Source organism: Opisthocomus hoazin, chromosome 1 (genome assembly GCF_030867145.1).
Source record: "Opisthocomus hoazin isolate bOpiHoa1 chromosome 1, bOpiHoa1.hap1, whole genome shotgun sequence".
Classification (NCBI taxonomy): Eukaryota; Metazoa; Chordata; class Aves; order Opisthocomiformes; family Opisthocomidae; genus Opisthocomus; species Opisthocomus hoazin.
The window spans coordinates 86,075,605-86,102,601 of NC_134414.1; the positions used below are offsets into that span (position 1 = coordinate 86,075,605).

Genomic DNA, 26,997 nt, shown 5'->3' on the forward strand with positions numbered 1-26,997 from the left:
CACCCCGCACGGGGTGCCGGGGGGGGGGGCTGCCCGCAGGCCCGCGCGCCGGCGGCGGCCTCGCGCTCCGTAACGGTCGCAACCACGCGCGCGCTTGGCGTTGAAGCACGCAACCGCACCGAAAGCACCGCGTGGGGGGAGCGGGTGGCGGGCGCCGCGCGGGGACACCCGCCCGCGCCTGAGGTAGCGCGAGGGTCCCCGCCTGGTTTCCCCCCACCCCACCCCCCAGCCCGTGTTCTCCGCCCTCCCGCCCGGCGGCGGCGGCGGTGGGTCCCGGGCGCGGCCCCGCTCCCCTCAGCGCCGCTCCCGCCGCCGCCGCGCGTCCTCACACCTACCCACCCCCCACCCCGGCACCCCACCCCCCCCCCCCCCCGCCGGCGGCACCTCCTGACCGCCATTCCGCCCCAAAACTTTCCGTTTTCCCCTTCCCACTCTCCGGGACTTCCTTGTGCCGCCCGTGCGCGCGGAGGGGTGGGGGGGGGGGTGGGGGGGAGGAGGCGTGTGCGGCGGCGGCGGCGGCGGCGGCGAGGGGGGATTTACAGGCTCCTGGCGGGCTGGCCGGGACCCCGGGGGAAGCGGGGTTGCACCATGCGCCGCAAGTGAGGGAAAGTCTCCGCCGGCGCCGCCCGCAGAAGTTGAGGCTCTCCCCCGCCGGAGCGGTGCCCGTAACGCCCGCTGAGCGAGGTGAGTTTCCGAGGCGGATTATTCATCCCGGGGACCCTTCCCCCCCCTTCTTCTGGTTCTTTTTTTTTAATTTATTTTCCCTCCTTTCCCTTACGTGCGCCGAGGTGGTGACAAACGCCCTTCCCCGGCGCAGCCCCCCGAGCCGCGCCTGGGCCTGGGGCCCGCCGCCCCCCGCCCTGCCTCGGCGAGCCGAGCCGCCCGGGGCCGGGGGGGACGCTCGGACGCCTCCGGCTTAGGACCAAGTTTTTGTGGAACCCGGGTGTTTTGGGGGTCTGTTCGGCTTTTTGGGCTTTTTTCGCTTCTTTCTTGCGGGAGCGCTGGGCCGTGGAGCCGTGTGCGGGGCTGCCGTCGCGGCGGCGGGTGGGGGTGCGGTTTCTGGAGCAGCCCCCCCCCCCCCCCCCCCCCCCCCTTCCGAGATAATACTGTAACGTACTGTTTTTCTTAAAATAAAAAAAAAAGACAAGGGGGGGAAGTGCTCGGCGGGGTGGGGGTTGGGGGAGAACGCGAGGTATTCACGCTCAAGTGTGGAGTTTGCAGAGCCCGGGTGGGGGAGGGGATCCCATTCATCGCCAGGGCTCGAAGCGGCAGCGGGCGGCGGGGCGGATCGCTCCCGCACGTCGAAGTTTGCTTCCAAGTAGGTAAACAAGTTACCCCCCCCACTCCTCTCCCCGGGGACGGACGGTGCTGCCGGGCCGGGGGAGCCCGCCGGGGCTCGGGGCAAGGCTCGGCGGGGCTGCGGACCTGTTGCGCACCGGCCGGCTGCGGGCCCGGCGCCGGGGCAGGGCCGGGGGGAAGGGGGAGGCCGGCGGGCACCTTTTCCTCGGCGCCTGTCATCGCGCCCAGCCCCAGGCCCCCATTTTGTGCGGCTTGGTTTGATCCCGGCGGCTGGGTCGGGCGGTGCGGCGCGGTGCGGTGCGCGGCTCGGTGCGGGGTAAGGCGAGTGACCCCTGACCTATTTAATTATATGTTGTTGGGTTCTCGAGTAGGCATCCTGCACAGCACAAAAAGGGGGAACTCCCTCCCCCTCCCCCACAAAGCCACACCCTAAAAGTTAGGCTTGCCTATTAATTTTTCAAAGTCTGTGTTCAGGCTGAATAAAGGCTTTCCTTTATGTTGTCCTAACATGTCTCTTGCTCTTCTCCACGAGGGTTTGTACGGCGTTTCTCCTTTCCTGACACACGAGTCTGGAAGTGTGTGTGCCGGTGGGGGAGGGGAAGCGGTCTGCCTGGTGGCGCTCACTGAGCCTTGCCCGAAAAAAAGGAAAATATTGCAGCATAATGGTGCAGAAAACCGAAGGGCTCCACTGAAAAGAGCGCTCCTCAAGTGACGATTCGAATAAAATGGAGTGTAAAATTAAAATTTCAAGAATGCTATTTTAGGCTAATAGTATGAAAATAAATACATTGTGCCGGAGGGAAATCTGATTGCAGGTAATAAATACAAGGTCCTTACTCATGACAAATACAATGTCGTGTCTTTCTTCCTTAGCCCGTTTATTAGCGATCCTTTAACTGAGACTGCTGGTGTGGCACGTACGAGGTTTAACGTAATGTACCTTGCTTACTGTGAGGCTGCACATGCTGGGTTTAGGCCTGTTCCTGTCCCACAGCCAGCGTACTGTCATATGCAGAGACACTGGGCAGGTTTTGAAGTAAATACATTCATTCTGTGGTAGCAGATGTTGTTGGCAAGAGAGCAGGATTGTCCTAGTGTGTTTCGGCGTTGATTTGGTTGTTTGGTGGTTGGTGTTTTTTTTTTTGAACAGTTATGGATAATAGTTGCAAGATCTCAACGACAGTGATAGTAAAAAAGGGAAGCTTTCCAACAGAAGATTTGTAGAGGGGGTGGGAGGAAAAGGAAAGCAGGAGGGGGAGGATGCTATCACATTAAAAATACGTTAAACCTTTCTCGGGCTGCAATGCAATAATGGTAAAACCGGTGGAGATTTGAACAGAGCTTCCGTAGTCGTCTCAGTTTAACACCTTCAGCGAGCTAAGCAACAACCAAGGTTGTTTTTTCTCCCCCTAAGATGAAAAAGTGTGTTTTGGAAGCAAAGAGGATTAAAAATTACACGTATGTGTAAACACTGGCAACTACACAACTGTCCAAGTCTCATAGGACGAAAAAAACCCTCTCTGCAGATGAGTTGTCACCTGAGTGTGCCCTCTGCCCTTCCCCCAGCTCATGGAGGAAGGTAACTCCCATGTCCTCTGCCACACCGTGGCTGTGAGGTCTGCTTCTGGTTCCGCTTTCGGCGGGTGGCAAGTCTCCTCCACAACAAGAGTACTGAAAGAGCAAAAATAAATCCTTGATAGGGAAGGGGGACGTATGTGTGCCTGAAGTTGTTGAGCTTCTGCTCTGCCAGTTTGCCCAGTTTTGGTCCTGTCACTGGTGTACAGATGGGCTTTCCCCATTTTGGTGACGATGTGCCCAGAAGCAGACCCGTTGTCCACTTGATGTGCCCAACGTGCTGTGCCTGGCCTATGTCCCCAAGCTCAGAGCCGAGGGGGGGATAGAGGAAAATGTCCTTCAGTGTGAATGGGATGTTGTTTCTCGGCAGCTGAGAGAAGTCAGCTGTGTGACACGCTGAGGATTTGGTGACACGCTGAATTTGGCTCGTCGTGGAGATGGGTCTGGAAAACCCATCTCCGGTGTTAGCATGGCGGTTGCTGTGGATGGTGGGTGGGCACGTGCTTTGATGATGTTAGCGCTTGCTGTTTTCTGCCAGCTACTGTTCCGGTCCGGCGTTAGAATTTGTGCTGTAGTCGGTGTTGAACCGATGTTGTTTGTGCTTTGGTAGTGCCAGGGGGCCTGCATTCAAATCAGGACCATTTTGGGAATATGGTGGATGATGGTTCTTGCCCTGAAAAGGTTGTAATATGAGTGAGTGAGGGAGACAAAAAGCCAGGAGGGTGAATGGTGGAAAAAACTGACTCAGGGGAACAGCAGCTGATCGTAGTGCCTTATCTGCAGGACAACAGTGTGACCTCGGCTGGTAGGAGAGCTGCGAGTTGTTAACACCTGGCAGCGCTGCTGCTGGTAAATGGGGCTGCTCTGTGCAAAGAGGGTGCGGGTATCCCATTGCTTTCCGTACCCTGCCTTCTCTTTACTATTACTCTCATAATTCCTAGCATTATTTTAGGTTATGTACACCAGCCTACCTACAAAACGATCGAGGTTTTGTAACTCTTGAGGGCACGTTCCTTTTTTTCATAATCTTCATTACAAGGCAAGATGGAAGTAATTTTGTAAACTCTTTTTCAGCTGCTAAATTAAACTCCATTCCTGCTTCCCCTCCCTCCTCTTGCCTATTTTTAGTTAGGAGGAAATAGCTGACCTCTTTACAGCAAGAACCCAGACCCCCTGGGTGCCATTTATAGGTTTCTACCAAATGGCCTACTTGGACAAGGTGGTTGAAATTAAACAAAAACATTGGAACTACGACTGTACATAGGAAAAGCAGCCTTCCTGTCAGTACAAAATCTGTCATTTTAATGATTCTGAAACAAACATCCAAGGGTAAGAAATGGGGCTTAGGTTGTTTTTATTTTGTTTGGTAGACAAGAGAATATTTTAAGGTTGGGTGTTGTGGGGTTTTTTGTTTGTTTCTTTTTGGTGGCAGTATGATCATTAATATAATGGAATTTCATTTAAGAAAGGCTGACGGTATTTTGTTTTACAAACACAAGAAGCCTCCCGAAGTTAGGCCTGTGTGAAAACTAGGTGGAATCAAAGAAGGATATTCAATCTCGTAAGACAAAGTCATAGTCTCTTGCCAGTTTTCTTCTTGTGTAGAGATCTTATCCGAGAAAGAAATCTATAAATATTAGTTACTAATACTTAATAATGCCGTAGAAATACAGAAAATTGCTTCTGCAAGCTTAACGGAAAGCTATTTTAACATGGATTCATGGCTGTTTTTGAAGGATAAGGAGGACAGACATCTTGCATCGCTTTTCTTGTGTGTGTTTGTATTTAGCTTAAATGGTATTTATGCTTTAAAAATATTGGACTCTCACAGCAGGTATTGGATTTCGTCATTTGTTTGAGGGGAGAAGAATTTATGGGTGTAGATGCAGTCCGTATATTGCCTCTGTAGTCCTCTGCCTAGGTCCTGGCCACCAGTCCCTTTCTTCACTCCGGGTTGCTGGTATGACTGCAGTAGGAAGAAAGGCTTGGGGTTAAGCACGTCTGACGGTTTGACTTCCATTTTTATAATCTTGTTGACTTTATGCAATAAAAGGGGAATCACAGTGTTTAACCCCAATTCTTGACCTTCTCTATTTGGAGTATGGACAAGCAGTACATGTCTGCTTGTCCTGTTTAAATTGGAGTGCATGTAGAGATTCATAATTTTATATGAAGCTACAATGGAACTTTATGCCAAGAACCCTCTAGTATCCACGCAGTACAAAATTGTGACGATAGTACTGTAGTATGAAGAAGCAATTATTTTCATATTTTAGCAAAGTGCTTTGCATACATGCAGTTTGGCTTGGGTGTTGAATCTTACTCATTTGCTATGAGAAGTTACATAGTACACTAAGCACGTGGACAAAACAGTGCAGCTTGATGCTTAGATGACATGACTTGTGGCCTATTTATGAAGAGATGAGTAGCACTAATAATGTGTAATAATTATATATACACTCTCATCAAAATACTTCTGTCTTATTAAAGTGCAAAGTTTTATTGTCTGTCTTTGCCATTGGAGGGTGAAACAAGGCTTTTTAAAAAGCAGTGTTCTGCATTAATATGTAACGGTTACTCTGTACATTGCTCCACTGCCATTGAAAACGTGATTGCATTTACTGACCTAAATTTCATTTGATCTCCTAATTCTTAGTTATAGTTTAACCTCTTACTGCTATGTAGTCAGTTTAGAATGCATTTTTTCACACAAAATCATAATTTTGTTAGGTGGAAAGATGTAGTAGCATCAAATGTGATTTTATTTTTTTTTCGCCGGTTGAAACACAACTTTCCCATACATGCAATAAATTATTGATACAGCAAAGAAGCAGCATTTCTCTCTTGGGCATTAAAAATACTCAGAAAATATCCTTTGACATTATCTGCAGGAAAACAAGGAGGATTTTGTTTTGGTGGATAGATTCCCTGTGTTATTCTGCAGCATAATACATTTGTTGTGCTCCTTTTCGATGGCAGCAAACTGCACTGGATGTACAACTTTGGCTTCTGCTGTATTTTGCTGTGTCGCACCATCAGGTCTTCGTTAATCCTCTGCTGTTGAATGGAGACTGTAGAATATTCTCCATAGTTTAAGAGTGAAGCCAACTATTTACGATTTATATTTCTGAACAGAATAATCGTCTTACAAAAGCACCACTGAAAAGAGGCTGTTGCATTGTTATGATTAACATGTATATAGTTGTTGTTGTATTTCCTGCTTAGAAATGTCCACTGATGAGTCTATGCCAAGTTGAACACAACCCTGTAGCCTACAGCAAAATCATTGGAAAGACGTTCTTCCAAAAGACCTTCACAGTGTACCGTTAGTACGTACATGAGATTTTTACAAAGTGAAGTAAAAATACGGATTTTTTTCAAATCTGTGTAGGTTGGTAACTTACAACTGCGAATTGTTATAACTGTATGATAGTTTCAGTGCCATTTAGCTGCTACGAGTCGCTTGTTGTCTGTGCTAGTGGGTTTAGTCTAGTTGCTACTGGCAGAGGATTTGTGCGTGTCCAGAGAGCTATTAGTATGAAGACTTCTGTTAGCACATAGTCTCAGTTGGGATTGTTGACCCGTAATCAGTTTCACAAATATTGTTTAAAATGAACTACACTAATTGTCTGATGTGTGTTCTTGTGCACCTCCGTATACGTACGTAGATAGCCGTAAGGTAGTCCAAAAAGTAGCTGTGGAGAAAAAAGAGTCACCCTGAGGTTGGAGAACAGTGCTGGAGTGTGACGGGTACGCACTGAAACCCTGAACTAGGATGTGCTCAGATTTCAGCCTCCAGTCAGCAGCACCCAAGGTGGTGCAGAGCCCACAAGACGTGTGTAGGGCTGGGTCAGGCTGGATGTCCCGTGTTGGAAGAAGACAGAGGTGGAATGCACCCTTTAACTATGTGCTTGCTGCAATGCGGCAAAGTCGGGAGTGGGTGCTGTGCTGGTGGGTACAGCTGAGCGAGCGTGGTGGTATTCACCAAGGGAAAATCATGCTTGACCAATCTGATAGCTTTCTACGATGGTGTGACTGGCTGGGTAGATGAGGGGAGAGCCGTGGATGTTGTCTACCTCGACTTCAGCAAGGCTTTCAACATTGTCTCCCATAACATCTTCCTAGGGAAGCTCAGGAAGTGTGGGCTGGGTGAGTGGTCAGTGAGGTGGATTGAGAACTGGCTGAATGGCAGAGCTCAGAGGGTTGTCATCAGCAGTGCTGAGTCTAGTTGGAGGCCTGTAACTAGTGGTGTCCCCCAGGGGTCAGTACTGGGCCCAGTCATGTTCAACTTCTTCATCAATGACCTGGATGAAGGGACAGAGTGTACCCTCAGCAAGTTTGCTGATGACACAAAACTGGGAGAACTGGTGGATACACCAGAAGGCTGTGCTGACATTCAGCAAGACCTGGACAGGCTGGAGAGTTGGGCAGAGAGGAACCTGATGAATTTCAACAAGGGCAAGTGCAGGGTCCTGCACTTGGGGAGGAACAACCCCATGCACCAGTACAGGCTTGGGGTGGACCTGCTGGAGAGCAGCTCTGCAGAGAGGGACCTGGGAGTGCTGGTGGACAAGTTAGCCATGAGCCAGCAGTGTGTCCTGGCTGCCAAGAAGGCCAATTGGATCCTGGGATGCATTAAGGTGAGTGTGGCCAGCAGGTCGAGGGAGGTTCTCCTTCACCTCTACACTGCCCTAGTGAGGCCCCATCTGGAGTACTCTGTCCAGTTCTGGGCTCCCCAGTTCAAGAAAGATGAGGAGCTACTGGAGAGAGTCCAGCGGAGGGCTACGAGGATGGTGAGAGGACTGGAGCATCTGTCCTATGAGGAAAGGCTGAGGGAGCTGGGCTTGTTTAGTCCGAAGCAGAGAAGGCTGAGAGGGGACCTAATATATACTTACAAATATCTGAAGGGTGGGTGTCAGGAGGATGGGGCCAGACTCTTTTCAGTGGTGCCCAGTGACAGGACAAGGGGCAACGGGCACAAACTGAAGCACAGGAAGTTCCGTCTGAACATGAGGAAGAACTTCTTCCCTCTGAGGGTGACGAAGCACTGGCACAGGCTGCCCAGGGAGGTTGTGCAGTCTCCTTCTCTGGAGATATTCAAGACCCGCCTGGACGAGGTCCTGTGCAGCCTGCTCTAGGTGACCCTGCTTCAGCAGGGGGATTGGACTAGATGACCCACAGAGGTCCCTTCCAACCCCGAACATTCTGTGATTCTGTGAGACCAGGAGACAACATCTGGGGTACCTTATGTGGCCGAGGGATGCATTCAAAGTTCAAATGATAATCTTGTTATTTTTTCTTCCTTTTTTTTTAAATTCTGTTCAGGTTTTGGTTGCTCATAGAAATACAATTTAAACCCCGATCTCAACAGAGAGATCAAGACGAAATTACCATCTTCGCAAGCGTTCTCCACAGACAGGGCCGAGCTTTGCTGATGCAAAAGCATCATGGGGTAGGGCAGAGAATCTAAGCACAGACAGTGCCTGTTCATATTGTGGGGATTAGTGTCCAAGGATATCTGTGTGCTGCTTTTTACAGTCACAAAACAAACTTAACTCTTCTAGTGCCTGTTTACATGCTCACATGAATTAGAGGTGGAGGAATAAGTTTGGCTATGCAATTGCTTGAAACACACCGAATCTTTTCTATTTTTTTGTTTAGAAGGTATTGGCAATGCTACCAATTACATGTGCTCAGTTTGCTTTCATTGTAGCTGAACGTTGACTGCTGTGTTTTTTCTACTTTTCGGACTGAGTTTTGTCCTTTTTTATTGTATGAGCTTCTGTAGTTTTATGTAGGTAGTATGGTGGGGTTTTTTTGTTTTGTTGTTTTTTAAATGAAAACTGTAATCTGCAAGGCACAGATAAAAGGCAGGCCTGAGGATTATTCTGATGAGGAACACTTCTTCCTTCCTATCCCAGTTTTCAAAAATGAAAGTAAAGAACAGAAACAGGTACATTTTTACTAACATGGCATCGTGTTCACAAGACAGATTTTGTGTCATTCTGTGAAAGGTATTCAAGGTTTCTTTATTTCCGTTTTTGACTATTACTGTTTTTTTTGGGTGGATGGTGTTATAACTCATTAACAATGCTGATTTCTATTTGTAGGAATCTGTTTTTATATCGAAAACCCCAAACATGCTCAGCTCTGATATTTCTGCTTGTATCAATAAGTATCTTGCATAACCAGTTAATTTAAATGAGCCAATTAGTTTAAAAGTAGTGCATGACAGTGTATCGTAAAAATTCATCCAGCTTCATTCTCACAGGATTTTATGTGCTTGGAAAAAAACATAAGGCAAGCTGAAAGGATGGCCCTAAATATAATATTAAGAGTGAAAGGGAAGAACCTGTTTATTACATACAGCTCAAACCTATTACTGTATTAACATAATGATTACTCTCATTGCTGATGAATGAAACCAACTGTTCTGGGAGACCACTGTCGTGTCGTTACTACCTAGTCTGGTAACCCTGGGTAGAGGTTAGATAAAAAATGGCATGTAGCTTGGGCCCTGCTGGGCAGTTTACAGGAAGGAGGAAGAGTGGGAGTAGGGTATCTCAAAAGCTAGGCTACACCGGTTTTAACCTGCTGACTGTCAAGTAGAAAATGAAGATTTTTCTTTTAGGAATTTTCTGAACAGTATTTTTATTTTCTTGGCTGAGGTGATGCGCCTTCAGAACACTTATTTCTGTGTGTTTCTTCAGTGTTATAGAGGTAATATATGTGATATGTGGGTATTTTCTATATGTTCATGTTATTTTGTGATTACAACAGTGGCTTTGTGTATGTGTTCTCAAATGTTTTGCGTGTTTTTGTATGTAGAATTGCTTACTGCTGGATTAAATTTTTTATTTTAAGTTTTGCTTAGGGTAGGCAATATATTCTTCATGGTATCTATTAGATTACCAACAGCATGTATTTTGGGTTAAAAAACCCCACTTGAAACATGGAAGGGTTCTGTGTTCTGTAATGGAAACACGTTAAATGCAATTATGTGTTGTCAATTTGATCATACTCAGTGAATGGTGGCTTTGTAGATAAGGTGTGCTGCGCATAGCAGGAGTTCATGTACATGGAGTCCAATGTGGAAGAAAGAAAATTAATTTCCTCTTACTAGAAATATATATAGTGACCTGTATCCCGTACTTGTTTAAAAAGTGTTCAGATAATTACAGTGAATACTTCAGTAGTTTTTTGCTCCTGTTGTCATATTGCCATGAGATTGTTGTACTTTGAAATACTTTTTTTTGAAGTAAATTTGAATATATATCTATTAAAAGAAAAAAATCTGTTCCTTAACATCTTTGCAAGGAAATTGATAGAGCACTCCTTTCCACAGCTGGATACTTCTAGTGGAATGTAAATGATCTATCTGCCTACCATCCTACAGAACTACTACGAAGATTTTATTAATGACTGGTTTTGAAGATTTTTAACGATCAAAACACTTTGTGAATTTATTTTGTTGCTAGTTTATTAAAAAGTGTGAATGTAAAATTTTACTTACTGAAGTACGATTCTGTTTTCCATCAAATTATAAGTTAGGATATCAAAGTGTCAAAAGAAAATTATGGAAAAAAGTTTTATCTCCCTTTTGGTGGTGAGTTTAGAATCAGAAGTAGTGATTTCTTTAATTTGTTAATCTTCCATTTATCTGCAAGTTAGTTTCTTGGCTAACAGAGTTGGGTTTAGAGTATGAGATTGCCTCTGGGTTTTTCCAACCTTTTTATAATCACTTATAAACTCTTTTTTTTCCCAACTTACCCCCCCCCCCCAGCCCACTGAAAACTTTTGGAGTTTCTGGTAAAGTTGAAGAGGTTTCATTTTAATGGATATTTTCTGTGTTTCATTGTTTTCCTTTCTTTTTGTCAGCTCCACAATACACAGGTGATGCCATCAGGGACAGAGTTGATTATAATTTTGTGTTCTGAACATTCAACAAATCCAGTTGTAGCTGTGGCCTGATACTGCAAAAAACATATTTGGCGTGTGCAGGAGACTTCTAGGATCAGGCCTTACATGATGGCAGCACAGATTCTTGACTGATTAAGTAAACATTTCTGAGCCTTTTTTTAAAGTGATGGATGACATGCCTGATTTTAGCTTTAGTCCTGAGACAGTGTTCTTGTAATGGAACAGAGATTGCAGTGTCCCTCTCCTCTCCCATAGCTGACATAAGTAGTCTTTTTTTATATGGCATAACTTCCACGATCTATTTTGAATACCATTCTTACTCGAATCCTCACAATGTTCTTTGAAGTTTCGGTAGCTGACAAACATAAAATCGAGATTTAGAGCCCAATTTCTTTGAAACGTGCAGGAGCTGTGTTGGCTATATTGAAATTTGCTTAGGCTTGATGCTTTGCGGTTTAAAGTGAAAGACTTAGCAGTTCGAGGTTCCAAACACATGTGCTGACAAGTGACCACCTTAGATGGATGCTTGAAACCTGTGACTTTTTTCAGTCTAGTGCCATTAGTTTTTCAGGCCAGCCCACATCAAAAGGTCTAAGAAACCCTAGCAGCAGCCACCCATAAAGCAACTGGTACCTTATTGGTACCATAATAACCATACCATAATAAGGGGGGACCTTATCGCTCTCTGCAACTACCTGAAAGGAGGTTGTAGTGAGGCAATATTGGTCTCTTCTCCCAGGTAACTAGCGATGGCACAAGAGGCAATGGCCTCAAGTTGTGTCAGGGGAGGTTTATATCGGATATTAGGAAAAATTTCTTTACTGAAAGAGTGGTCAGACATTGGAACAGGCTGCCCAGGGAGGTGGTAGAGTCCCCATCCCTGGAGGCGTTCAAAAAAACGTGTAGATATGGCACTTTGGGATATGGCTTAGTAGGCACAGTGTTGTTGGGCGGATGGTTGGACTTGATCTTAGAGGTTTTTTCTGACCTAGGATTCTATGATTCTGTGGTAGGCAGCAGCAGGACGCTCTTGTCATTGTCTGTCTAGATCATGTATAGTCTCAAAACTGTTCTGCCAGCTGTGACCTGCCATATAAAAAACCCAACATGTCAAGTCCGGCACCTGGTGCTTGTCTCTTGTGTCAGGATTGCAGATGCCATAGCCTCTGTTTAGATCGTGTGCCAGCCTTCGCACGCAGCAGTAGGTGTACCCCACGTGTTGTACGTTGGGCTGGGGCTGTGCTTTCTCCAGTCCGTTCTGCAGTGAGTCTCAGCAGCCTGGGCCTCACTGCTTCGTACTGGTCGCGGCGCCAAGCCTCCCTTGGCCGACTGGTCACTGCCAGCTGAGCAGAGCGGTCCAGCGGTGTGAGCCCTGCAGCTGGCTTGGGCGGCATCAGCGAGGCTCAGCTGGAAGGTGGAAGCCTGCCACTGCCTAGCGCAAGGCTCCATCCTGCATATTAGATGCCAGCCATAGGAATAAGTAGGAAGGCCTCACTGCTCCTAAATGAAAAAAAAACCCTAAAACGGGTATGTCTGTGTACTGTGATGTGGTGTATGTGTTTTGTTTTAATTTACTGTTTTTTCTCTGGCGTAGTTGCTTTGTGGATAAAGGAAAATTATGCAAAAGGAACACGAAGTTTATTTTTCTAACCTTAAAAATAAATTTTCAGACTTCTTTTGTTTGATGACTCAGACACTCTACAAATAGTTGTTTTACATGAATATATAATTATTTATACTGTTAGCATTGTCTTGGTTGTTATTTTTGTTTTAGGAGATACATATGATTGTTTCTCTGGCGTCTCAAGTGGAGAGAATGTCTTGCCAGCCTAGTTAACATGATAACGTATGTGAGGAAGTATGCCCAGTGGCCTGAAATGTCATTTATGTATTTGCCAATTGCCTCAGTCTTTTAATTTCTGTTTGTATGCATTACATTTGGTTAGGTTGAATTTATTATTGATTTCAGCTGTTCACAAATATCCTACTCACAGACCTTTTGCTTGTGTCTCCTTTGAGCCAGCGTTTTACCCTCATTATTCTATTATTGTGTTCTTCTGAATGTTAGCCAAATGCATTCATAAAAATGGTGAAATTAAAAGACGGTAAAAGTATGAAAGCTGTGTGACCCTTTATTTATAAACAACATTATGAAACTGCCTTTCAGTGCCTGACTCTGTACTATACTATATATTTTTTTCAAGTTTTCCCTTTTTATTCTCTGAGGTTTTCTGAGCTTCCCATCATACACAGCCATTTGCGCAGATGTTTTAATTGCCTTTTTTTTTTTTTTTGCGCATTCTTGTTTGGTTTGTTTTTGAAGACTAAAGCTACTAGGTAAATAACAGCACTAATATTTACCAGTTCTTTAATTCTGTGGTTTCAAACCGTGACTTGCAGGCTGCCAGGGGACACACGGACTGTTTTGGTTGTGGGGGGGAAAAAAGGGAAGTCTGTTGTCAGTCTGTTCAAATTCACTGTGCAAGGTATCTTTATAGGTCCACAGTATTAAAGAGATTAAAAAGCACTGATCTAATGATATTGTTAACTTCTTCAGGGTGTGATGATACCTATTTTTATGACTTACTGCTTTGTGGGTGTATGTATCGTTACGCAAGTGACAATCTTTTACTTCACTGAAAGTAATTTATACCAACGTTAAATTTTGACATCAGTTTTGTTGTGTAGATTTTTATGAAAATATCCCTTCTCTCTTGGTAGGGCTGTGATCAGTATTCTCTGACAGAACACAGATCTGGCTGATCTTTAGTTGCACAAAGAATAATCTAGAGAGGAGCATTTGGATTCTCCGAGTTCGTGTTTTATCAGGTGTGTCACATAGCAAGCTTGCTCAACTGATTTTTCTCTTCTTTTTTGGAGGGGTCTTATGTGGTGCTGGTTTTGTTTCAAACTCCAGCCATTTATATGGTACCGTCGTGTTTCAGTAAATCGAAATTCTTACATCTTTAAATGTCAGATATTTTGTTATTTGATGTTACTACATTTCTGTTGTCTCCTCTGCTTGAGAGCAGCACTCCATGTTAAATTTAAATTAGTGTTAGGAGGGTTTAGGTAGAGGAGGTGTGTATGGTGAGAGTGGGGGTGGGCAGTAAAACAGGCCCTGGCTGTTTACACATTCCAGGCAACCATAGATCTGCTCTCTTTGAGGCCTGAAATATTTTCCTTTTTGCTATCAGTCTTGCAGATCTGGGGTATTTGGGCACGCTGCCAATAAAAATAAATAGCAATGTGTTAATCTCTTAGATTGAAATGTAATAAACTGTATTTTACCATTTTGTGCATGTGCGTAAGAATAAAGATTAACAGTACTTTGTATTTAGAATATGGCATTTTTAGAAGTACTGAAAATTACAACTGTTGCTACACTTTCACCAAGAATTGCCTATTAAAGGACGACAAAAATTTGACTCCTTCCTTCTTGCAAGTTTGTTCCAAAGGAAAAGTCACGTAATCAAACTATTTTTGCTAACTAGGTTTCCTATTTTCAGCATGATAACCTTTGGCTCAAGGAGCTGATGATGAGTCCCTCTGTGATTTCTGTGTAATGCGTGTATGCACGTGCACTTTTTTCATTTATTTTTGAAGTGGGTTTAGTCTGCTTTGTAGTCCTTCATTTGATTATTCTGGTTTCCAGCACTTACGTTTCAGAGTTCTGATGAAATCAGATACACAAAGCCATCCACCTGCATGTCTTTTTTCTTTTTTTAATACTGGAAATTATTTTCTGCAGCATGCACTAAAATACAGACTGAGCAGGCAGGCAGATGAATAATGATTTATTCCAGGTTCTGCATTATGTAATGAACAGACCTCCTGTTTATTATTATTTATTATCGGTGTTTGTACACATGTGATTTCCTTCCCTGAAGCTTGCTTTCTTGGGCTTCTTAAAGCTGTATGCTATGTGTGCCATTATTGGTTTTTCGCAAGTGGTGGAGTAATGCCACTTTGTCACTCCAGTAGCTTGCTTTGTCACTGTGACTTCACCTAGCTCAACTTGTTATTGTTTCTGCTTTCTAAACAAAATTTGTTGCCCTCCAGAAATATTACGGTATAATTATGACACAAAAAAACAAGACAGTCCCACTGAGATAACAGCTGTTACCTTCAGTCTTAAGACCATCCTAGCATATGCAATGCAAAAGGCAATTCAGACTATACATTTTCTTTTTCCAAAGGCAGTTAATTGCTTAAAACTTTCTTGCATGGCTGTGACTTCATCTAATTGGTGTTTAGAGGCATTGAGCAGTTTTCCAGAGAGCAGTAGGCTACTTCAGCTAGACCACCAGCAACTTGGATAAACACATGGTAATATCCCTCTCTTGACTGCATTTTTAGGAGCAAAGTACTGCTCTCAGCGTGTAGCGACCTGGATCTAAAGCCAGGGGTTGTTTGGGGTTGCTGTCAGGCGACATCAGACTGTTAAGTTTAACCTAAATGGAAGTAAACACTAAGGTTACCTGCACCTCATTATTTCTGTGCTTTTATGACAGGCGCTCAAAACTGTTTGTATACTGCCTGTATCTCACGCTGATTATGTTGTTAATAGTTTGTGTCTCTAACATGTACTAGCTGGGTACTTTAAGAGACCAACATTTTTCAATATAGATACCTAAAGAAGTGGCTTGTTTTTCAGAAGCTTTGACTATATACAGCTCCAGTTGAAATCAGAGGAATTAGTGGCTGCTTAGCACCTGAATAAGTAAGTAGTCTTAATACAGAGGTGCCTCGTAACATTCTGACAACAGAAGATGACCTCCCTCTTTTTCCCTGAAGTTAAATAAAGTAGCATTTTAAAAGTATTTTAAAGAAAAAGATCCTACGAAGTGACTACTGTCAGTCTGTATATAGATGGGGTTTTTTTCCATCTACATGTCTTTCTTGAAAGGGCAAAATTTGGTCCTGATTATCAGAAGCAGTTTCTCACATTTAAAATATGGGTGACTCCGTGGAGGTGGTGTATGGTTTGTAATGAAGTTAGGGGGTCCTTACTGTACATTGGTAACAAGTTTGTTTCCCATATATGTTTAGTTTTATTTAATGTAACACTTGATGTAGTGGGAAGATGTACTACTATGTAGTGGTTGTTTGATTTAGTATTTATTACAAAGATTTCCTACCTTGAAAATCGTGAAAACATGTTTTGTACTTGAAGTAGTAGCAACTCGGAACCCTGTTCGTGCTTAAACAAACAAAAACCCTGAAGAAGCAAGAATATGAGGTATAGTGACCTAATAAAAAAGAAAAAAAAACCCCACATGCTTCTCAGATTTACATATTAATTATGTGTAGGAGTATCTAGAAATGAGTAGTATCAAATCATGAACTTTACTATGTAAGAATGATATGCAAATTACACAGGCGTGGAGGTGTTTCTTTGGTTGTTCCCCCCCCCCCATACCTTAGAGATGTGCGAATGCTAGTTGAGACGAGTTTAGTGGAAGATATTTATTAAAAGAAATTTGATGTGAAGAACAAAATATAATGAACTGTAACTGTCCACACAGGAGTTTAGGACCCATAAAATAGTAACTTAAGACTGCCATCTCATTTCTTTCTTTTTGTTTAGGTTGAGAATGTGGACCTCTATGAGGCATTCTCTAGGCTGTTTAAATACCAGCAATTAATTTCAAGCCACAGAAACTATGAAATGAAATTTTAGACATGTATTTTAAGTTTTGATTATTGTGTTTTTTGCTAGTTAACAGCAGTCTTTGGAGTCAATCACAATAGAACAAGTTTGCATTGTGGACCTAGCAAAAATAGTCTGGGTTTAATTGTTTAACACTGCAGATACTAGTTAATTACTTTCTTTAGAATTGTATGCAACTTGTGCTAGAAAGAGGCCATTTTAGTACTTCCATCCATTTCTTCAACCCAAGCCAATGAATAATATGTGCATTTACATAGTTGTACCAGCATCTAACTTTTATGTTTATGGGTCTCTGTTCAAATTAGGAGGGAATCCCACCTTCCCAGAATATGTGAAAAAATACAGTTTGTAGTATAGCAGCATACTACAAGACACCTTTCACAGTTAAAAGTAAGCTAGAGAAAAGGAGTATGATTTGGTCCTTGCAGGAGGAACACCACGCGATTGACAGATTTTTTGTTGGTCTTTTGCAATTGCTGTTTCAAAAAGGTTTTCTCTCAGGAATGGTTTCACAGTATTTGAACTCGATAGTTTCAAAACCTGTTCTAGGCTAGTCTGCTTCCTGTGAAGAGTGATGTTTAGTGAGGTGTTCGTGTATGCCACATCACGCTGGCGAGAAATAAATTGTGTTTTGATCCTGGAGATATTACTTCACTTACTAGATTTTATGTTCCTTTGAGGGGAGCAGGGAGCAAGAGAGAGAGAAGCAAACAACAGTGCTGGTACAGCACGGTTTTATTGGAGAGGCAGGCATGCATGCCAGCTTTCCCCCAGGTTTGATCTTCTTGGGCGTTCTTATCAGTGGTAGGTCTGGCTGAGGTTGCTAGCAAACCAGTAGCTTAAAGAGGCTGTGATCTTGTGGAGGGTGAGCGTTTGCACAGCGCAATTGAGAAAAATTTCTGAAAGAGGAAATTGGTTCTGCAAGTGTTAACAAATGGCAACAAATTGTCACACTGATGAATCTTTAAAAACATAAACAAATGAAAGTAAATCAAAGCAAAAAAAAAAAAGCCTTCAACATCCCTCACCAAGCGAAAACTGAGCAGATGACAGACTTGTTAACTGAGCACCGAGGGTTGTCTTAGGACGTAGGTGCTTACATTTTGAATTGATTCTGAATTGTCAACTTGATGTGTGTGGGTGGTAAAGTGAACTTTTCATGAAAAACATTCTTATAAGAACAGTTGCTATTCATGGTTATTCTGGTACATTTACGTGTATGTTTGGGGAGAAGGGAAATGACATATTAGTGTTTTCAAGTCTTCCAAATCAAAGAGTTGCTTCACCTCTTTTGAAGGGACACATCTTTAGATGATATACAGTTGTTTGGCTGCTGGAAAGATAGACTTAATTTTCCAGTAAATACAGTTTTCTTATATTACGAAACTGTAATTTTGTCAGTATAATTGCAAGCATTTTAATTAAAATGCTGATAATAAAAAGAGTATTTATATAAAGGAGTTGATTATGCCTGCTAATACGAGATCAAAATTAGGCCAAAATTGTGATGTTCTCCATCATGTTTCTTTACATAGATATGTACACCTTTATTCCAGTTGTTTTTGTAATAGTTTGCAGACTGTTTCGGGTGTTGTATGATTGCCAGTACTGTACAGGTTGACACTGATCTAAAATTGAGCTGTGTTTAGAGCTATGAACTGATCTGTTTACCAGTTACAGATACATCTCTCTCCTCCTTGAACTTGGCTTAGTGTAGAAGTAAACTTAATGAAGCTGTTTCTCCCCTAACGTCTAGCTTTCCAGTTCTTAAACTTACTAATAAAATGCAGCTAACAGCACTTTAAGATTCAGTTTAAACATCAAAACTAAAGAGTTTGACTTAATAAAAAAAAGGGGGGGGGAATACTTCCCTTCCAAATGTATTTATATACTTAAAGAACATTTTTGTGAAATGTATGTCTGTATTGTAGGCCAGACGTTTCCTTCATATAGGATATGGCCATAGGTAAATATGCCCGTCCTTAATTGTGCACACAGTAGTTTCATGGAAGTAAAGAGCAGTACTCGCATGCGGAAGGTTTTTTGTGTGTGTGTGTGTTTAGGACTTGGCTTTAATTGCTAGTTTGTAATCTCTAAGAATTTCCTGTCTGGAGTACAAATGTTTTAAAATCCATCTTACTTCTACTTTGTAGATTTTGAATGTGATACTCAGTAACTAAAAGCTTTCAATGGACGGTGAACAACTAGTTGCTGGGCCTTCTGGTTAGTCGTCGCGGTTCATGTTTTACCTTTGTGTACCTCCAGTCCCCTTCAGCGAAGACTGGGTGAGGGGGTGTTTGACTGCTGCCCGTAATGGTCTGAAGGAAGAGCGAGTCTGTGAGGCATTTATGTAAAATCACGTGGCATTTAGTAAAGAGAAATTTAGCAGCTCTGTTAATTGCTCATGAGGCATACCTGTGTATAATTGTGCTTTCCAAGTTTCTTTCACGTAATCTCCACATCTAGCAGTCTGAGTTTTATATATCCATTGGCAATGCAGACTCATTCTGCAGCAAAAAGCAAAAAATGCATATTCCATACATTGTCTAGTCACAGTTAGTTCCTCCTGTTGCAGTTGTTAGAGAAGTGAGTGCTCCCCTTCTGAGGTGAAGGAGGCCTGTCACCAAAGGAACGGAAGAAATTACAGTAGTATTCATGGGATAAAATAAAAATACAGGTGTGGAGATCCCAGATGAAGCTTTAGTCAGATGAAGGAAACAGTTGTAAATAGTATAGATGGTAACGTAGGAAAAAGGGAGCTCGTGTAGTCCTCGGAGAGTGGTTAGGCAGAGTTTGGTTTATAAATACTTGGCGTACTTTTTCCCTCATGCGTTGAGCATGGGGTTTTTCAAAGGCTTTCTGTCTAAGGCAGGCACTAGACTGCATTTACCAAACAGTTTTGACAAACAACCTAGGTGTTGTTCGTATGGTTAAGATACATTGTTTCCCATGTTTTCTGACATGGCCCTGGAGTTGGGCCCTGTCTCTCAGGGGGGTGTCCACCTGCACTGGGTCCTGCAGTTCTGCCCGGATGGAGGCCGCGGGTGCAGGGCGTCATCGCAGGGCGTCATGGCCAGTACCTTGCGATGCCACGGCCGATGCCTTGCCGCTTGGCCTGTGGGGTGCACGTTGGTGCACACAGATCTCCTCTGTCTTGGAGAAAGCATCTTCTGGGACAATGTAACATGCTTGGTGGGGCCTCTGCGCCTCTCCCCGAAGAGCATGAGGAAGAAAACTTGACTGCAGGTGTTTGCAGTGGCAAAATGGCTCTGTCAGGAGATGTTTTGGGAAGACAGGGAGGAGGTTAACAGCAACAATGTGAGGCAGCAAGGCCAAATTTGCATGACACAGCCATATGGCTATTGAACTATGACTGTCAAATGGCTTTCTGTTGGTGGGTGAAGAGGGCTGGGGTGGTTGGAGGTGTCGTGCTCTGGTGGGGAGCATTCTTCTCTGGGTGGCAGGGACTGCATGAGGTGCCCTCCTCCTCCACAGCTCACCAGCAAGGGCTGTCCCTTGGCTGCGGCTATTGCTTGGTGCAGTTAGTTTTTATTGACTAAGATGACCTGAATAGTTTTCATTTATGTACCTTGCTTTTATTGTAATTTAGCCCTGTAAATACTCAGGAGGCTCCTTAAATAACAAAGATGCTATTAATTAGAAACTGAAAGGAAAGTAAGCTTTAAAACAATACTTACTAAAAAAAAAATCTTTTATTATACATATGTATTTAAAACTACACCTTCAGTCTTGGAGTCATGCAACAGATAAAATGTTTTGACAAGTGAAGGCTGAGCTTACTATAGAAGAAATCTATGTAATTATCTTTTTTTCCTTTCCCTTTTTGTTTATTTTACATATTTGAGACACTGTTGTTACAGTCAGTTTCATTGCACTCCTCCAAGGTCACTGTTTTTCCCATCCAGTCTGTTGGATATTTTACCCAATAGTGAGGATATTTTTTAAATAGTAAAAATAACACTAAATGCATTTTCAGATCCATAGGAGCAAACATAAGAATTGGGACTGATTACCCTGCGAAACTATTCTGCTCCCCTTGTTTGAAGTTGAGCAGGTTTCATGCTGATACTGTCTCTTAAAATAGGGGAAAAGGGAGAGAGAAGAAATAGCAATAGCTAAATGGAAGACCTTATAGCTAAAAGCCTAATGTGTAATAGAATATTTTTCTGCCATTTATGCAATACACAATTAAAGAATAAAGACAGTACACTGGACTAGAAGCTAAACTCTTCTGAAGTGAGATGAAAATTTATCTGGTTTATTGTGCTTTTAAAAAGATATTGTTTGTTTTTCTGCTAATGAGTGTGTGCCAGATTATCGTTTACCAGTTACCATTCCAGTCCAAATCAGAATTGAAGTTGGCAGAACATAAAGGAAATTTCGAGACAGCTAAATGTCATCATCCAGAGCTTCATGTACTGTATTTTTTTTGTAACTTCGAAGTTAAGGTGGATCGAGGAACAGGCATATTACAGTCACCAGCACAATATGGTGTTCAGTTCAGATAACTCCTCTCTTTATGGATTCCTCCTATTTAAGTATTGATTAAAATCTTAGTATTACTGCATTTAAAATTAAAGATCCAATTGTCTGTTAAAAATAGAGTTGTTTAAAGTGGAATATTGGTATGAACTTCTCTGAAACTTGTTTCTTGCCCATTGGTTTGAATTTACTGTTTCTGCGTGACCAGTACCCAGTTACCAGCGGCAGAAACTGAATAACTGAAGATGAAGCCTTGAGGGGAATGACCATTTCTTACCCCTCAGTGAGGAAGTGCATATAAAGCAGCATGCTTTTCTGTCATAAAATAGCCTGACTGGCTGTGGTGGTGTGAAATTTTGTTATTTAGGTTTTTTGCTCAGGTGACAGGTATAGCCATTTCACTGGGTCATAACTTGCACTGCATAAATGTAAGAGTATGGAAAGGTTGAGAGGAAAAAGAAACCGAAATCATCGATTTGTGTGCCCTGGGCACATTGACGGGTACAGCTAGAGTGACTTCTGCCTGAGTTCAGCACTTACCAGCAGAAGCCAGAGTTTGTACAGTGAAAGCTAAATGGCGGGTCAGTCCAGAAAGTCTCTTTGGGCAGTACTAATGAGCTTGGGGATCCTGAGTAGGTATACATTACCTGTCTAAGCATTACTGAAGTTTTCCTAAGAAATTAAGTTCATGTGATTTGCATTGTCTTTGTCTGTCCATCCCTCCCATGATAGAACACTTGCCTCTGTTAAACAACATCCGCCATGTCCAACGGTGTTAATGTGCTCAAGGATAGGAGATTCCTACAGAAGTTGTGAGAATTAGTGGCTGAGGAGATGAAGGAGGCTGAAGTCATGCCACTCCCTCCCAAAGTAGGAAGAGCACAGCTGTTGATTCACTCTTAGCAGTTGGGTCTGCGCGCACTGACTGGCCAAACAGTACGTGGCATCATTGTCTGGGTTATAGCAGAAGTTTGTGAGGCTCTTCAGCAGACATGGGATATGAAAGTGTAGAAAAGTAGATTCCTTTAGTTCTGATGCTTATAAAACAACATATGTATTCGTTACGTAGGCTGCAGTCTGGTATGAACTTAATTCAAAGGCTGTTGCAAATGTCTATTTGCAGAAGGGGTATGAACTTACTCTTTTTAAAGTATGCTTTTGACTGTAATTGTGAAATGCAGATAAAGTTATAAATCCATCAGCGAACTGACTATTTTAAGCCCATCTAGTCATGTTTCCAGAGATAAGATTTTTTTTTTACAAAAGGAGGTATTTTTAGATGGATGAAATGAGCGTATACCACATGCTAGAGGTATGAAGCAGCTTTATAAGTTGTAAATTTAAAGCCTTCTGTTTACAATATGATATTTTGAAATCTAATGGTGTACAGTATTTATCATGTCATATGTCATTACAGAAATGTAACACAGTTCTCAATGTCTGCAGAACAATCCATTGCTATGTTGAAGTAAAGAATCATCAGATAAATTTATTGTTTACCAGGCAACCAGAAATTTTATAATGATAAAGTCCCTATGTAGTTAATTTCTGTAGTGCTTGCATGAGGACTTTTTGTTACTAAGCTAAGTATAAAAACATGTATAAATTCCTTTGAGATGTTGGAGTGTGATATGTAATACATAAAGACTCCTTGGTTTGTAGACCGCATTTTCACCCTAACCCACAATAAGAATGTGGATTTTCTTTATGATTTTGTTCTGTTTGTTTTGTATTATGGCCCAGCTAGCATTTCCAAATAGATCTTGTGTATAACAAAATGCCTTCCTCTGTCAGTACATAGATTTTTTTTTTTTATTTTTTTATTTATTTTTTTTTTTAAACTAATTATGGTATGGTTCTCATCCAGGTTGGTCCTGTAGCAGTGGAGCTCCTGTTAATTTTGTTACTGGATCTGTAGAGCTTAGTATCTCATAGATACACTGAATATATATCCTATAAACATGCACAACACAGAAGAAAATAAAAAGATACCCAGGCATTCCTTTTGACTGGGACTTGATAGAAAGCCTGTTTTGAGTGTGGGGATGTGACAGTTCAGCCATTTTGGAACATCTACTCTTGGCAGTCAAGTCAAAGAGTTTGTTACAGTCTGTTCTTGATACTGTTTTCCAAGCATAAGAAGCTTTATGCTCCAGTAATGATGACAGTGTAAAAAACAGTGTGATAGCCTAGTACCACCTGTGTAGATGGGCTATTGTGCTAGAGGTGCTGGTGTGTGTGGGTTTGGTTTGTAGGGTTTTCTTTTCAGTTCAGTTGTAATCTGTTTAAAGCTTGGTCTATTACCGGTCCCCTTGCTGTAGGGCAGCAAGTATCTAGTTGGTTTAAATGGCATTGTATTGGATTATAAAACACTTTTCTAGTCATGAGTTGCTTATTTTTAGCAGTGATCACAGAAAAAGTAATAGGTGTAAACATATGACTCTACAGAGAATGGGGACAAAGGGTTGGTGAAATGACAATGCAGTGGACAACTGAGCAGCTGTTTTTGTTCCAAGTATAATAAGCAGTGCATTCTGAAGGCATGCAGGTCTTCCTGCAAAAAATTTGCCAAACTTTTATTCTGGAGATGAGAGATTATACTGGTAACTGGGAGAGAGCTCAAGAGAAAAATTTGTTGTCCCAGGATTAAGCTCGCCATCTGTGATGATGATCTTTCCTGGACTGACACATCCAGGGTGTGACCAGTGCTTGCCTTAGTTTTCTCATCATGCTCAGATTTAATTATTTGTATTTAGAATGAAATCCCTTAAAACTGAAAAATTATTTACATTACTTTACATCCTTTTTGAAATGCTACATCCACAGGAAGTGATTTTCCTCTTGCTAGTTATAGCAGTGAAGAAATAGTGCTGTAAGTGACCGTACTGTGTGGTTGGATGGGATGTGATCCGCGGACGGAATGGTTAAAACTTGAAAGCCTCGCTTCACCTTCTTTTGCTCGCTATCCATTTTCTAAGGAATTATTAGCAGTTGCTGAAGGCAAAAGTGCTACATGGCTCTGAACTCTCAATGCGTAGAGAACAGATCAAATGTACTTTTTTTTTTTTTTTTTCCTAAAAAATGGAAACTACTGGAGTTGGAATTTGTTCTGACTGAGGACTAATCTGACAATGCTTACTAGGTTTTAAGTGAGAGAGAAATATAACCTAACAATTGCGTCAACTGTTGTTTTTCAATCTGTTTTTCATGTCCTACCACAGGGAGGACACTAGCAGAATGAGGAGGGACCAAGAAACTATTTTAATGAAACGTTAAGCACTGTTGAGAGAGGTATGGCTGAGGGTGCTGCGCTCAGAGACACAGAAACTCTTCTAAAATAAGTAAGATTATTTTCCCCTCCTTTTTTTCCTCGCGTCAGTGTTCATCCCATCTTCCACATCGTATTTGTTAGGCTCAAGATTTTGAAAAGATAACATCTCCTTTCTCTCCGTATCAAGATCTCAATCCCATCTGCGCTGACATTTTAGCTTTATGAGGGAGAATGCATTACATAAAGTTTCCATTAGCCTGCAAAATATTAAATTAAGTGTTGAAAAGATGAGTTGTTTTTGATGAGTGAAGCTGAGCAAGCCACTGGGATGATTTGTACTCGTCAAAATTAGATCAAGTTTGGTTTGGGTTTTTTTTTAAGTTAGAAAGACAACTTAGCCTACCACTCACTTTCCTTCCCTTCTCTTTACCCTTGTTCAGAAAATGAAATACACTGAACAAAGGCCAAGTTCTTAATAACACAAGTGAAAGCGTAACTATAATTTGTAGTTGGGAATACTGTGAGTAGCATATGTGGCCGTACATTCCTTTGGCAAGATGTTATTCACATTCTCCTTGAACATATAATTAGGTATCATTGCTTAATAAGGAGAGAACTTCTTTGTCAAACACTTCTGCAGCATTAAGCTTTCAAACTGCGTATTGTAATAGAGTGCTTTGGAAGGTATCAGAAGATTCAACTGCTGCGGGTTTTTTTCTTGATGGGAGATAACGTTGCTACAGCATTAACTGTAGTCTAAAATAGGTAAAAGTGTAATATGCAATGATGTATTTGTGCATAGGTAGTGCAGGAATATAAATGAAATGTGTCTTGACATGCACTCATGATAACATTTTTCTAGCTTGTTTACAAAATGAAAGAGTATCTGTCTGTGGTAGAAAATTCTATGTTTAAAGCTGTCTCCCACTGTCCTTTGAAGTGTTAAATCCTCCTAGGTTTCATTTTTTTTGGCACAAGAGGAGTGGATGTTTAAGAAGCCAACAACATTAGCTTGCACAGGAGCATTCCTGTCTTACTTTTTTGCTAGGTCTGTTTCCTGTGTTGGGGGAAGGGGAATGAGCTCACAGCTGCTCCTGAAGTTCAAGATGAAGCTGCTTCTTTAGTGTGTTTTAAGCCTTGGTCACAGTTTCTTACTGGAAGTCTTTAAATGAGCTTTAGTCTGATCTTCAATTGCTCTTTTATAGGCATGAAATCTCCTTCCTTCTCCCCACTCTTCCCTCACCCCCCATCCCAGTCGCCAGCAACTAAACCCACTCACTAGTAAAACAAAACTCCTATTATCTGCAAAATAGACATCCAAGAGAACTCTCAGAAGCAGAGCATTTTGATGTACATATTTCTGATACCAAGTAGGTAATTGGTTCAGCGTCAGTTTGACAGAGTGATAGATCAATATTTGTTTGCGATTTCCCCCCCCCCTTTTTAAAGTGTTGATGCAGCACAAAAGATTGGCTACTTTGGATACCAAAGCTGAACCATTTGAATCTTAATTTCTCAGATAAGCTGAACATCACAGAGAAAGGGAGATTAATTTTCTGCCTGGTTATTTATGGTACCTCGAGTAATTTGTGTGGAAAAGCAACAGCCTATTCCTCTCTTGCATTTCCTTATACATATTTTAAACAAAGTCTTCTGTCTGAATTTTGGCATACATATTCCCTGATCAGAAACACTTCTAGTTTTCCATAGTTTTACAAACAAATTAAAGCACCTCCTTCTTCTGTTTGTCCGGTTAACATTTTTATTTGCCTTGTTGCAGTCACATGTGTATAGAAGTGGTAAACCAAGCCTGCAGTGGGAAGAATATCAGTGTTGCAGTTATTTTCTTTCATGTGCTGGTAGGACTTTCTTTTAAGGTACCTTTGCTTATATAGACTGAAATGTTTGGGTGAGAATGAAAGGCACATATTGTTGGTTGTATTTGATTTTCCTGCTTGAGAGCAGCTTGATGGTTGGTACACAAAGGGTGTGTTTTGTTTGAAATATAGAATAATGGGAAATAAACATGTTGCCTATAGCCCAGGACAATGGGTACGCAGATGGGAGTCCAGTTTTCAGTGTGGCTGTTTTAAAATCTGAAGGTAGTTTAATCCAAAAAGAGCCGACAAAGGAGTTAATGTTGGACTGTCACTGTTGATTTACAAAAGTTATGGCATACGAGGAATATAGTGGAAACCTGGATGAGCACCAGCATTGTAGACCAGGTAACTGAGGTAGTTATAAACCTGGATTCTGATCCGGGTAAAATGATGGAGTAACTGTTGTAGGACTTGGTTAAAGGATAGAGGAGAATCACAGGATGTCACTAATGTTTGTCAGCATGAGTTTGTTAAAAATAGGTCTTGTTACACTACTACCCTTGCCTTGTTTTTGAGGTGTTTATACGTTGGGCTGTTGGCAAAGAAGTAGTGTGAAAATACACGTTCAGACTTCTGTGAGGTCGCTCCCTTGGTGCTGTTTGGCATTTTTGTGAAGAAACAAGAACAATGCATGATGAGAAGGACACGCAGTAGCTGAATCAGACCTAAAGGGAGATGATTACAGTTATGTTTCAGGTCCTTGAGTGTCTGTGTGTGCCGGTGGGTTGCCAGTCCTCCACACTTTTTTTTTTTTTTAATCTGCGCCCTTGTAAAAATAATCATCAAGTTTATAGCTCATTCAAAGATTGAGAAAATAATAGTGAATGGAGCAAATAGCTGAGTGACTGCTTGTCAAACTGGGCAACACAAGATCA

At 42.1% G+C, this 26,997-nt stretch overlaps 1 protein-coding gene across 4 annotated transcripts in view; it reads left to right on the plus strand.

The window, feature by feature from the left end:
* The first annotated feature begins 595 nt into the window (after positions 1–595).
* Positions 596–26,997, plus strand: part of TBL1X (transducin beta like 1 X-linked) — a 200,208-nt gene continuing 173,806 nt past the window's right edge. The window contains exons 1-2 of one of the 4 annotated variants that reach the window (XM_075428236.1): positions 600–684; positions 24,193–24,312. The gene's annotated coding sequence lies outside the window, so the exon portion shown is untranslated. Of the gene's footprint in view, positions 685–1,230; positions 1,319–24,192; positions 24,313–26,997 lie in introns of those variants that run through there. The other 3 variants (XM_075428220.1, XM_075428227.1, XM_075428243.1) reach the window with 3 other exon arrangements.